Below are 13,050 nucleotides of genomic sequence, written 5' to 3' on the forward strand. Positions count from 1 at the left end.
GTATTAAACACAACATGTATTACAGAGGGCTTTCTTTAGATTGACCTAGGTTCAAATCCCAATTTGGGTTTTCTTATTATTATTATTATTATTATTACCCTTATTATTTCAGAGTAGGCTTATGTTCCGATAAATGGTATACAACAGGGCTACTCAACTTTAGATGGCTCAGGGGCCACTCAGCAAAATGCCAAAAGTCCAAAGGGCCGCAAGCTAAAAATGACTGATGTTGTATTTTGGACGTTTACAATGATTTTGTAACACACTTCATGACAAGTCTAATAATTAAGGAAACGCACAGAAAACAGCCACATTTCCATCTATATATATTAAAGACAGGCCAAACCTCATTGAACCAAAAGATTGTCATAAATGGAATGATGAAATTATCAAATTTTATCAAATTAGGCTTTATTTACAAAATGTGAAGTGAAAATGAACATATCTGGTTCAATCTTTTTGTAACCGCCCCTAAATAACACTGAGAAGGACCAGACTAATATCCACAACAGTGTCTGGGTATGCAATGCTTGTGAACTTTGGCAATGTAAAGGTATGTTTTCTCATGCCAATGAAGCTCCTTTGAATTGAATTGAACAGATAGTAACAGTCAGAATGCAACAATTCAAATCAATGACTCAAATAATATCCTAGAAATTAGAAAAAGTCTTTCTTCTTGTAACAAATAAAATAAAATACAAATCTTGTTTTTCAAACAAGACAAAAGGTCTCTTAGGGGTTTTGGTAAAATTACATAATTTGACTTGAAGCTGTAGCCATGACCTGACAGGCTGTTATTGATCCAGACCTGTAAATAGACGTTTATACTTATTATTCAATCACTCAAACCCCAGTATCCCTATTCTTGGGGGACATTCACCAAAAATAGCCGATCTGCAAGCTCACCACAAGATGTGTAGCTTGTAGATCGGCTATTTTTGGTGAAGAGAGTTGTTATATGGAAAAATAACTCAAGCTCAGTTCAACTCTGCCTCAGTTGCACTGTACTTATAAAACAGTTTGATGCTTTGAGCTTTGTAAAACACAACATCTCGTTGGAGGAGATTTGTGGTAGAATAGTTCCCTGGCTGATGCTATCTGTTGGAATGCGGTGCTGACTTTTTTTCATTGACGGCGGAGCCGCAGAGACAAGGGCTACGTGTAACGTGCCTAAGGGCAGTTCCCCTCTTCATTAGCCTGAAACATGACAGTCGCGACCGTTCATATCGCACGACCGCCATGCGCCCAGTCTCCAGTAGTCCGACTGCGGTTGTCTGCTGCAAAATCTCCGCAAATTTGTCTGTCTGACTGTCTCGTTGTACCAGCTCTAGTGGAGTTGCATCTCGCACTGCTGTCAGTGCTGCGCTATGGCTGCGCTCTGTGTGTTGACTGCATTCGCTTCCTGACTACGGAGTGCACTGAGGCTCAAACATCACCGCCTTTGACAGGCTTAGAAAATTAAATAATTTTTTATTTGTATGATCATGACGGGCCGCACAGACATGCGGAAAGGGCCGCATGCGGCCCGCGGGCCGCGGGTTGAGTAGCGCTGGATACAATATACACTAGTGGGAGAACGCGCGTGCCCGTGGGACGAACGGTTCTCGAGATACGCGGATTACCTACATACATACACACTCACAGAGATTTTTTGTTGACTCATGTGGCGTACGTCTGCCCATATATGCCCATATATGGAGATATCTGTCTATTTGCGTCCATTTCACGCCCATATATGGAGATCTCTGAATCTGTCTGTCTGTGTCCCTTTATCCATTTTATGCCCATATATGGGGGCATTCATTTTATGCCCATATATGGAGAACGCGCGTGCCCGTGGGACGGAACGCGCGTGCCCGTGGGACGAACGGTTCTCGGAGATCTCTGAATCTGTCTGTCTGTGTCCCTTTATCCATTTTATGCCCATATATGGGGGCATTCATTTTATGCCCATATATGGAGAACGCGCGTGCCCGTGGGACGGAACGCGCGTGCCCGTGGGACGAACGGTTCTCATATGGGGGCATTCATTTTATGCCCATATGGAGAACGCGCGTGCCCGTGGGACGAACGGTTCTCGAGATACGTGGATTACCTACATACATACACACTCACAGAGATTTTTTGTTGACTCATGTGGCTTACGTGATGTCAGAGCCTTTTATGAAGTGATGTCACAATGAGTCAGAGCTTTCGCCGATTTCCTCAGAAACAGCCTGATGTCAACAATCAACCCCGCATAAGGAGATTCCGAACGTTTCGCGCCGGTTTGGGAAAACCGCGCGTCGGGTCGGGTCGAGACCCGGCACTGCACTCCGTGCCGTGGCCATATATGGGGGCATTCATTTTATGCCCATATATGGAGAACGCGCGTGCCCGTGGGACGGAACGCGCGTGCCCGTGGGACGAACGGTTCTCGGAGATCTCTGAATCTGTCTGTCTGTGTCCCTTTATCCATTTTATGCCCATATATGGGGGCATTCATTTTATGCCCATATATGGAGAACGCGCGTGCCCGTGGGACGGAACGCGCGTGCCCGTGGGACGAACGGTTCTCATATGGGGGCATTCATTTTATGCCCATATGGAGAACGCGCGTGCCCGTGGGACGAACGGTTCTCGAGATACGTGGATTACCTACATACATACACACTCACAGAGATTTTTTGTTGACTCATGTGGCGTACGTGATGTCAGAGCCTTTTATGAAGTGATGTCACAATGAGTCAGAGCTTTCGCCGATTTCGCCGATTTCCTCAGAAACAGCCTGATGTCAACAATCAACCCCGCATAAGGAGATTCCGAACGTTTCGCGCCGGTTGTATCCGTCTGTCTGTGTGTCTGTCTGTGTCCCTTTATGCCGTATGAGATCTCTGAATCTGTCTGTCTGTGTCCCTTTATCCATTTTATGCCCATATATGGGGGCATTCATTTTATGCCCATATATGGAGAACGCGCGTGCCCGTGGGACGAACGGTTCTCATATGGGGGCATTCATTTTATGCCCATATATGGAGAACGCGCGTGCCCGTGGGACGAACGGTTCTCGAGATACGCGGATTACCTACATACATACACACTCACAGAGATTTTTTGTTGACTCATGTGGCGTACGTCTGCCCATATATGCCCATATATGGAGATATCTGTCTATTTGCGTCCATTTCACGCCCATATATGGAGATCTCTGAATCTGTCTGTCTGTGTCCCTTTATCCATTTTATGCCCATATATGGGGGCATTCATTTTATGCCCATATATGGAGAACGCGCGTGCCCGTGGGACGGAACGCGCGTGCCCGTGGGACGAACGGTTCTCGGAGATCTCTGAATCTGTCTGTCTGTGTCCCTTTATCCATTTTATGCCCATATATGGGGGCATTCATTTTATGCCCATATATGGAGAACGCGCGTGCCCGTGGGACGGAACGCGCGTGCCCGTGGGACGAACGGTTCTCATATGGGGGCATTCATTTTATGCCCATATGGAGAACGCGCGTGCCCGTGGGACGAACGGTTCTCGAGATACGTGGATTACCTACATACATACACACTCACAGAGATTTTTTGTTGACTCATGTGGCGTACGTGATGTCAGAGCCTTTTATGAAGTGATGTCACAATGAGTCAGAGCTTTCGCCGATTTCCTCAGAAACAGCCTGATGTCAACAATCAACCCCGCATAAGGAGATTCCGAACGTTTCGCGCCGGTTTGGGAAAACCGCGCGTCGGGTCGGGTCGAGACCCGGCACTGCACTCCGTGCCGTGGCCATATATGGGGGCATTCATTTTATGCCCATATATGGAGAACGCGCGTGCCCGTGGGACGGAACGCGCGTGCCCGTGGGACGAACGGTTCTCGGAGATCTCTGAATCTGTCTGTCTGTGTCCCTTTATCCATTTTATGCCCATATATGGGGGCATTCATTTTATGCCCATATATGGAGAACGCGCGTGCCCGTGGGACGGAACGCGCGTGCCCGTGGGACGAACGGTTCTCATATGGGGGCATTCATTTTATGCCCATATGGAGAACGCGCGTGCCCGTGGGACGAACGGTTCTCGAGATACGTGGATTACCTACATACATACACACTCACAGAGATTTTTTGTTGACTCATGTGGCGTACGTGATGTCAGAGCCTTTTATGAAGTGATGTCACAATGAGTCAGAGCTTTCGCCGATTTCGCCGATTTCCTCAGAAACAGCCTGATGTCAACAATCAACCCCGCATAAGGAGATTCCGAACGTTTCGCGCCGGTTTGGGAAAACCGCGCGTCGGGTCGGGTCGAGACCCGGCACTGCACTCCGTGCCGCGGCGGGGAACGCGCGTGCCGAATCTGAAGCCGGTGGGACGAACGGTTCTCGAGATACGCGGATTACAAACACACATACACACACGCAGAGACTTCTCGCATTTATAGATAGATTATTATTACCCTTATTATTTCAGAGTAGGCTTATGTTCCGATAAATGGTATACAATATACACTAGTGGGAGGTTGAGCTTAGGCAAAAATAACTCGACACAGCCATTATTGTCTAAACCGCTGGCAACCAAAGTGAGTAAACCCCGAAGTGAAAATGTCCAAATTGGGCCCAATTGTCAATATTTTGTGAGGCCACCATTACTTTCCAGCACTGCCTTAACCCTCTTGGGCATGGAGTTCACCAGAGCTTCACAGGTTGCCACTGGAACCCTCTTCCACTCCTCCACCCCTCCATCACAGAGCTGGTGGATGTTAGAGACCTTGCCCTTCTCCACCTTCCATTTGAGGATGCCAACACAGATGCTCAATAGGGTTTCGATCTGGAGACATGCTTGGCCGGTCCATCACCTTTACTCTCAGCTTCTTTAGCACAGAGCTGGTGGATGCTAGTCAGTGTACAACCATCAGTGTTGGGGAAGTTAAAGTTACATGTAACCGAGTTACGTAATTAAGTTAAATTTTGCTGTAACCTGTTGGTAACTGAGTTACATTCATATTTCTTTAACTCGTCAAGTAACTGAGATACTTTTTGGGTAATTTTTGGTTCAAGTTACAAGTTACAAGCGAAGTTATAATGTTACATTTAAGTTTTGTTAAGATTGACGATCAAATGTCATGCATCAGTTTAATTAATATGTATAGCAAAGGTGTAGCTATCACTATACAAGTCACCAGTCTTTTTCTATTTTTTTCACAGTTAAGTTACAGTTTTACAAGAGATGTGATCAAATTGAAGATCAAATGTCATACAGTATCCTCAACAGATCCTTCTATTTTTGTGGAATTTTATTTTAGGAACACAGATGTTTACAAAAGAAAACCCTTTGTTAAATAAAAGTATAAAACTCAGTTGAGAGGCCGCCTATTTCTGCTGGCATGTGATTATTTTGTAGGATATTATATTTTGTTTCATGTACACCAAATGTACATTCTCAATTTAACGCTGAAAAAAATAAAATAACTCAAGTTACTCAAGTTACATTTTCTATGTAACTTGAAACTTTATAAGTTACATTTCTCCAGTGGTATAACTTTAACTTTATCAAGTTACTGGCATGGTGAGTTACTTGTAACTGTACAAGTTACGCTTTCAAAGTAACTTCCCCAACACTGACTACCATTGCTGCCATTACTGTCACTGAGTTATTGTTTACCTATCGCTTCCCATTCCCAAGATGCGCTGCAATCTTTCATGGGCAGATGTGTCTCAAGGGGGCTAGTGGTGTTACTGTAAATAGTAATTGTTACGGCCAGCCGTAAAGACCTCATCCGCTTATTGTGTCTAAAAAGACATGTTTAACCACTTGTTTGCATGCCCCCACCCACTGAAATCAAAATCCACTGAAATCAAAATCGCTAAAATGGCTAAAACGATAGAATGCAGGAAATGGAAAATGTTTTTGAACCCTCATCTTTTCTTTTTTCTAATTACAATCTAAAACAGGGATCTTCAACGTTTTCAGGCCAGGGAACAATGGTGGAGATGGAGCAGGGACCCCTACCTTGTAGGTTGGGGGTATTGTAATATTGTTATGGGGTGTGTTTGTCCTTCCCAGGGGCATAGTTCTGCCGATTTAAAATGACTCCAATACAGAACTAAAACTTCCTATGATTGGCCGCTAGTTGCGCTGTCCCCCCCCCCCCCCCCCCGGCCGATCGCAAAAAGAATTTCCCACCATTGGATCCCATTCATTTTCCCCTTTAGTTTTCTAACCTTAATTAACATTTTCATGAATACTGTATGGTTCCTATTGCTAGTTAAAAATTGCCTTTCAATCACCATCATATTCGTTTTGTCGAAATGTTGTCCAATGTATTTTAAAATAAATGATAAAGTTGCGGGGGGGCGTGGCCAACTAAACTGATACCAGCCGGCTGTGTTCTTCTTCGTGTGCTGTATTTCGGGAGGCTCCGACCACATTCTCCCATGTATCCCTGCGTTGCACGTGACCGTTGGCAGCCAATAGCATCTCTGATGCCTTTACAATTCTATGATGGGGCCACCCATATTCCAAGGGGTAGAAAGGGCCATTTGCGCTGCATAGAAACCAATGGCTTCGCTTCGTCCATATTCTTCTACAGTCTATGGTCCTTCCTCTTTCACAGGACTTACGTTGCATTTGATGTATTGAACGGTGACAAAATATGCCATTTTCTATTCCAAGGAAAAACAATAAAGAATAATAATCATCCTGGAACTTGTTGGTAAGCTGAAATGCTCCAGAATGCACATTAGTTGGAATGTGTTGCAAGTTTAGGTTTTGTACCATTCCAATGAGGGACTTTGTGTGATTCTGTGGTTTGGAACAAATGGCATTTTTAATATATTACACAATGCTTTTACTAACTAAGCAAGGAGGCAGGACATAGCTCTGACCTTACCATCCCCCAGGTCAGAAATGACTTTGCATCCTGAAACCTGACTCCAGGGGATTTACTGGGCATTTGACCCTTCCTGCCTTCATGTCCCATGCTCCCGTAGTAGTGGGAGAAATATGTGAAAAAGGTGTTCACTTCCGGCAGAAATTAAGCGTGAAATTTGCACCTAGGGGTATTTTTGTGTGCCGAATTCAAAAATTGACGGTCCCAAGCATTTTTCTCAAATTCACTTTTCTCTCATTCACTTACCATAGGGTTAGGGTTAGGAAAAAAAGACCCCCCAAAAATCTTCTTTAAGTAGCATGTGAGGGGTCTATCTAGGGGGGTTTCATGATTCTGAATCCATTCCAAGCATTTGTTTTGCACAAAAAACATTCCTTGGGCAAGAAATGGACCCCACAAACTATGGTTTAGTGATGAGTCATCACTTTTCAAAGTTTTGTTGTGTCCATTTCTCGGAAAGGAATGTTTTTCGTGCAAAACAAATGCTTGCAATGGATTCAGAATCCCAAAAAACACCTAGTTTGAGCCCTCACATGCTACTTGAAGAAGATTTTTTGGGGGGTCTTTTTTCCCTAGTAGGCCTATGGTAAGTGAATGAGAGCCACCAGATCCCATGGGAAAAGTGCTTGGGACCGTCAATGTTTGAATTCAGCGCACAAAAATACCCCTAGGTGCAAATTTTCACGCTTTCTGCCGGAAGTGAACACATTTGCCTTTTTTTGTTACATATTTCTCCCACTATAGCATGTGTTGTCAAATGATGCTCCTCCAGCGAATTTTGGAAGCTTAAAGGGGAGCTCCGGTCGTTTTCAAGGGCTTTTGTAACCCCATATTATCATATTCTAACATGGAAAACTAAAACTAATTTTATTTTGGAGGTAAATTTACATTTTTTTGGAAACGCGAAGCTATGACCTCACTTCCTACGGCACTTCCTACAGCACCCATAATGCTTTGCGCAAGCAGCTGCACAACAACGAGAGCCAAACAAAGCTAAGCTAACAGCATAATATCCACGATATCATCCTCGCTGCGCTGCTGCTTTTAGTTTGTTTGTTGCTGTTGGTTGGAAGTCACGTAGTAAGAAGATGGGATGTTATGACCGCAGCGCAGTGATGCTGAGCAGTTGTAGAAGTTTTGAAACGTGTGCAACTGTGTCGGTGAAACAACATGGCATTGTTGTTTTACAGTGGTGTGATGATTGAATGAAGCCGAGCGACGGAGCGAGCCCCGGGTGCTGCTACCTGCAGAACGATGGGACATGAATCTGCGGTTGTGTAGTGATTAGTAAACATTTCACAACAGATGACTTCCACCGAGATGTAATGGCAGGATTGATGGACACAATGCAAAGCTAAGAAAACAAAGACCACGATAAAGGAGAACGCGGTTCCATCTGTATTCCCCCAAATACAGTGAATGGACAACTGCTGAACTGTCCCTTGTAAAGCAGAACATAGGTATGTACTGTATGTTTGGAATTAAAATGCCACTCTACGAAACATAATGTATAATGTACAAGCAAAGGTTGCAACTTGATTCATGTTTGTAACACTTATTTTGTTGTCATCTCTTGTCTTTAGAATCATCCATCTAATGGGTGGAGAGGCTTCATATCAAGGTGTATTCTTTCAAGAGGTAGGACTACTTTTAGGCTATTGTTATTGCTAGCGATGCTAATCTTTAGCCTGTAACAGCAGTGCGGTTCCAACATTAATGTAAATGTGCGGGGCACCCAAAAGTGGTGAGATAAAAGTCAACAGAGGGGACTGTATTATAATGTATATGAATCGACAAACAACCCCTCCCCCAGTGGCTGCACAGTAATTATGATGTAACGTGAGCTATTATAAAAGATGATGATGATACACTCTGATTCCTAGTGTAGGCAACCAAACGTTGGGTATTTACAACTGTGAAGTGTGTGAATCACTAGAATATATTTTATTCAGACAAACTCATAAACAAACTGAATCCATATAACTCCACTAAAACACATAGCAGTACTGTAACACTCCCCTTCCCTCATTGACCATACATGAGGCTAGATCGCATTGTTTTTTACGTTTTTTACTGATTAGGTGCGTGGTCTAAATGTTATTGTTTTTCTAGATTGATATTCCTATGCATTTGTTATATTGTTGTTGATGTACTGACATTATCCTATTATATACTGATATACTGTATTACCTGCTTATTGTACATCGCTTTGGATTAAAATCTGCTAAATGCCTAAATTGTAATCATCCAGCACTTTTGCCAGTTACTTTTTATTCTTTTGCACTACACTGTTTTATAAAGTAGGGTTTAAACTTACAAACAAAAAACTGTTTAAATATGGAGATAAGCGGTTTGTGCCCGAGAGCAACCCCCCAACATTACATGAAATATGTAACATGGTAAAATGCAGTGTTACTGTTGTTAGCTTATAGATCTGTTCTTTTTTTTTGCAAACTGGTTTAGGATTCTCATTGCATGGTCTGATTACTAGAAATGGGGTAAAAGCTATGGCAACATTTTGAAATGTCATTGTAAAAAATCTGTGTACCCTGAAACATTTTTCCTCCTCTTTGTCTATAATTGCATAAGGTGCTGATACATCACATACTCCACCATGTCCAAGATGATGTCCATAGCAGTCCTGCGGGAAGACAGCGGTACAACTGTCTACATCGCCCTCGGAATGAAGAGATGCCGTAGAAGAAGCAGCTTACAAGGAACTCCCAGGAATATTATTTACTCTCTCATTTCTTACAGCAATGTGATCTAATTTTTTAATATTAGACTACTCTAAAGCCACTTTCAACTCTAATGTTGCCTCGCCTGTGCTCTGTACGCCCAGTAATAAGCTTGTTATTTTAATCAGTCAAATTGGGAAATAAGATAAAAGTGAGAGAATAATTTTCCAAATCCTAGGGAGAAAAATAATCATTTACAAGAATCGTGCTGCCCTTCTGCAGATATAAGTGTCTGCTACATTTCTAAATTGGATCAGCACACAGGGAACATGTCAGAACCCTAAAATATCCAGGACAACCATGTCCTAGCTCTGGTCGAGAGTGTGCGCTGCTCAACCCATTTTCAGTATTGGCTACACAGCACAAACTGTATTAGAATAACGGTTTCAATTTCAGGTGGACTACACACTAAAAAGGCATACAGCAGGCAACGATGTATCAGGATGTGAATAAAAACAATATATAACATGAGCTTTTTTGGTTTAATCCTTGCAATCTGTCATGAAAATATGTATTTACCGGTAATATATTATTTGCTGGAGTAGAGCAGTGGTTCTTAAACTTCACAAGCCGTGACCTCTGGTGTCCCTGCAACATAATCATATTTGAACTGGGGACTCCCCCACTTTTGAACTGGGGACCCCCCACCCTGATAAGCACTTAGACTGTAGGAGTTGAGGCATTACATTCTGCTCGATTCCGTTCCACAGATAAATATTGTGAAACTAGACGATCTACAAGCTCAAACTCCCAGACTCAAAGGTTGAGAACCACTGCACTTCAGTATGCTCTGAAACAGAAGTACTTGCCACTGTGTTTGTTAAATTGTACTGTGTTTACTGTGTTACAAATGGCAGGTTCACAGCACTCCATACTGTGTACATTATATTTCTTACAAGTAAAAACAGAAAAGAAGGAAAATCAAATGTATTGAATCTATTTTATTATCTATTATGACAATCATAGAAATGTTCACATTTCTATGCATTTGTTATGTATAATAGAATATAATGATGCCAGGGTAAGAAGACGTCGACTCTCCAGTCAACTTGCGACGACTCTCCAGGACACGCTCCAAGCGATACCGCAGTGCCTGCAGTGAGAAGAAAATACTGTAACATGTTGCATTGTCTTTGTCACACACAAAGGGAGGGTTCATCGCCATGGCAGCTTATCGTGTACATCAGGGTCTGCAACCTTTTTCCAATGAAAAGCGCCATGGTTTTATTTTTTAGATAGTGTGCCATGTCAACACGCCATCATAAGTGTGGACATATTTTGATTGGAAGGACATAACAATCATTAGACTCTGAGCAATAAGTCACTTATCTCCCAGACTCCCTCCCCAGTCAGAGTTCATAGCTTTAATGAATGTAGAATTATATGCAGGATGTCATTTGCTGCAAATTAGGTGACTTAATTTAATTTACGATGTTTAAAATAAAAATCCTGTCTCACACTTCTGCCAGTGATCACCCTCCCCTGTGCCAATGTTGGCACTCGTGCCTAAGGTTGCCTAACCCTGGTGTACATTTTTGTCATGGACATACAAAATATTAAATATGACCAGAGAGATCTGCTAGCCCTAAATATTAGCCTACTAGTGCTGTTGTTCTCAGTGTGTTGAGGGACCTTCAGTTGAAGATGGTTCAAATGGATCACAGGTCTATTTTCTGAGAGCAGTGGTGTAAGCAGTACTTGTAAAATGTTGAGGCTTTTGTACTTATTTCCAGCTTTCTGTACTGGTACTTGACTTGAGCTCGAATCCAAATATAGTACTTGTACTCCATTACAATCATTTGAAAACTTGAGTTACTTCGCACATAAATGATTATATTATAAAACCTAATTAATCAACTTTAGCCCTATTTTATATCCAGGCTATTTGAAAATAGACGATCTACAAGCTCACAATGTGTTGATGTGATGTGTTGTGAGTTTGTGGATCTGCCATTTTCAAACATTTTGTACTTTTAAAGTATATTTTGATGCCAATACTTTAGTACTTTTACTTCTTACAGAATGTTTTCTATATTGCAGTATTGATAGCCTACTTTTACTCAAGTATCTTAGTCCTTTTTCCATCTCTGTCAGAGTGTACAAATGGGACCAAATAGACCCATAGGAGGTACTGGAAAATAAAAGGTTTGAGAGCCACTGTACTAGTGGACTCCTAATGTAAAATACATAGTAAAGTCAGTGCCATCATACATATTCTAAAGTAAACTTAGGCCTACAGATTAATTGTAATTGTAAACTGTAATTGGGATTAATATACAGTAGGAATGTGCATGCCAGGACACATTGATGATGACACTCACATACACAAAGAAGTTATACATGAATGAAACATACCATTGGGTCTTGGTTGTCTCTTCCAGTTCAACTTGGGGATCTTAGCAGCATGGAGTAGTCACAACAAACGGGCAGAATAACTTGGGTGCAGAGAATGGTCCTACGACAGTGTGTCTGTATGATGTTAGCTTAGTGGAGTGAGTCCCAGCTGGCAGAGAGACGCCTCGTCTTTTCTCGCTGGTTCCCGTCGCTGCTTTTCTTTTTTCTTCCTTCTTCTAATGTAATGCATAGCCTACTCCAGTTCATATAAAAAGTAGTTCTACCGAAGATTCTGCCAGCAAGTCCCTATGTCAGTAGAAAACATGTCTGAAACAACCATACTGTTGTTGTTGCTAACTAGCGTTCACGCTACGGCAACCACACCGGGTCAAATCCTATTGTAGTCTCTGTAGCTACAACGACCTACTACCACGTACGTCATAGCCCCGGGAACCCAGGCGTTCCATTGGCCGAATCCGTCTATGACGTACGTGGTAGTAGCCCCCCTACTGGCCACAGAACAGTAATGTAAGGAAATAGACGCGTTTTAGCATGAACGTAGTTGACTAAAAGAACACAGACTTGGTTGAAAACCGGCGAACTACTCCTTTAAAGCCAGTGGTGGAAAAAGCTACTCAACTGTAAAATATCAATACTGCAATGTAGAAATACTCTGTTACATGTCCGGAATTCAAAATGTACTTGAGTAAAAGTACAAAAGTATTGTTAATGGAATCAATATATAAATCTTAAAGGAGTAGTTCACCACTTTTCAACCTGTCTTCATATAATAGGTCCTCACTAATGTTCATAATAAAATAGCACATTTTTTTTTTCTATTCAGTCTGGGTCTCATAGGAGAGCTGTCAAATCCTTCTACCGGTGACATCGTTTGACAAAAAATAATAATAATAATATTTTTGAAGAAAAAAAAAGATTTTTATTATCACGAGAACAATGGCTTCCACTTTAACATGCAACTTTTTCAGGAATAGAAAGCCTGCAGTTTCTATTAGCTTGCATTTCCCATTGATGATGTCACCGGTAGAAGGATTTGACCCACCCACAGCTCTCCTATCGTCCTATGACCCAAACTAGTAGAGTTT

The 13,050-nt window shown here is 42.3% G+C and overlaps 1 protein-coding gene and 1 long non-coding RNA gene across 4 annotated transcripts in view; both read left to right on the forward strand.

Annotated features, from left to right (window-relative positions):
• The window catches only part of LOC308308356 (uncharacterized protein), a 79,845-nt gene that overhangs the window by 36,097 nt on the left and 30,698 nt on the right, over positions 1–13,050 (forward strand). The window lies entirely within an intron of this gene.
• On the forward strand, positions 7,961–10,390 carry LOC308308003. Its single transcript, XR_013963255.1, has 3 exons — positions 7,961–8,332; positions 8,456–8,510; positions 9,462–10,390. It is a non-coding gene; the product is annotated as an uncharacterized lncRNA (long non-coding RNA).

This window comes from Nannobrachium achirus (genome assembly GCF_963921795.1).
Source record: "Nannobrachium achirus genome assembly, chromosome: 22".
Classification (NCBI taxonomy): Eukaryota; Metazoa; Chordata; class Actinopteri; order Myctophiformes; family Myctophidae; genus Nannobrachium; species Nannobrachium achirus.